This window comes from Drosophila obscura, unplaced genomic scaffold (assembly GCF_018151105.1).
Source record: "Drosophila obscura isolate BZ-5 IFL unplaced genomic scaffold, ASM1815110v1 contig_75, whole genome shotgun sequence".
NCBI lineage: Eukaryota > Metazoa > Arthropoda > Insecta > Diptera > Drosophilidae > Drosophila > Drosophila obscura.
The window spans coordinates 146,725-148,480 of record NW_024542867.1 but is presented as its reverse complement, the minus strand read 5'-3'; positions in this window follow the sequence as shown (position 1 = coordinate 148,480).

Genomic DNA, 1,756 nt, shown 5'->3' with positions numbered 1-1,756 from the left:
GACAGAGAGCCAATTTCAGAGCCTTGCTGGATTCAGGATCACAGATCAACCTGATCTCTGAACGAATGGCATCAATGTTGTCAGTAAAACTTAATGATACAACATTACGCATCGAAGGAATTGGAGGTCAGTCAAAGACCAGCAGAGCACGAGTAAATGTTCTAATAAAATCACTTCACGGCGGATTTACGCAAAGAATTGAAGCATTCGTACTACCTCAGATAATTGCTGATCAACCAGCGCAGGCACTCGATGAAATGAACTTGAACATACCAAACAATTGCCCATTGGCAGATCCGGATTTCTATAAACCGGGAAAGGTCGACATGCTCATCGGAGCAGAACACTATTATTCGCTACTACTCCCAGACCAAAAACAGCCAAAGTCAGGAGGTCCGTTGCTGCAAAATACATAATTGGGATGGATTGTGGCAGGAAAAATCAGGTCTGCACACAACTCCGCATCCATTTGTGCAATTGGTCTCAACGAGCTAATGGAAAACTTCTGGACTCTGGACAATTTAGAGACGGAAGAAAAACCACGCACGCCAATCGAAGCACATTGCGAAGCTCACTTTATAGAGAACTTACAAACAGCATCGGATGGCAGGTTGATAGTAAAACTCCCTTTTTCCGAACACTCTTCAGCCCTGGGGGGGTCTTTGGAAACTGCAACGAAACGATTCCTGGCATTAGAGCGACGGATTTCACCAGACACCTGGAAAGACTATGTGGAATTTATGAATGAATATGAAGGACTTGGACACATGAAGATGGTCCCAGCAACTCAAGTGCCGGAGAGACACTACTTCATACCACACCACTGTGTACTCAAACCTGAGAGCACCAGCACAAAGTTACGGGTCGTGTTTTGATGCATCATGCAAATCAACAAGTGGAAAGTCTCTAAACGACATTCTGCATGCCGGACCCACAGTTCAGAGTGAACTTATGTCCATTCTACTACGTTTTCGTATACATAAGTACGTATTCACAGCGGACATCGAGAAAATGTACCGACAAGTGTGGATAAGTCCAGAGGATCAGTTTCATCTGATGATAGTCTGGAGAAACAATCCATCTGAAGATATCAGGTACTATCGCTTAAAAACAGTCACATATGGGACCACATCTGCTCCATTCCTGGCAACGAAATGTCTGGATCATTTGGCAACTCGGAGCCAAAACAGATTACCTATTGGATCTGCTGCATTGAAGAACGATTTCTATGTGGACGACTGTCTTACTGGCGCGGATACCATTCAGGAAGCGATACAAGTTCAACAAGAACTTAATAAAATATTGCTACCGTTCGGCCTTAAACTTCGCAAATGGTGCTCCAACAACGACCAGCTCTTGCAAGGAATCCCTAAAGAGGACATTGTCAACGACGTCAAACTAGGTGAAACATTAGAGCAATACAGCGTGAAAACGCTGGGTCTCATTTGGATGCCAAAACAAGACCAACTGCGAGGACGAACCACAAAAGGCCAAGCAACACGCATCACCAAAAGGGTCGTGTGCTCAGAATTGGCCCAAATCTTTGACCCACTGGGTCTCTTTGCCCCGACTTTGACTATCAAGGCAAAAATATTTATGCAACAGCTGTGGGAGATTAAAATCGATTGGGACGATGAACTGCCATTACAACTCCAAAACGAATGGAAGGAGTACCGGGAGGACCTACAATCATTAAACTCAATGGAGATTCCCCGGCACGTATATGATGGAAAAGTGCCAGTCACCCAGGATCTAC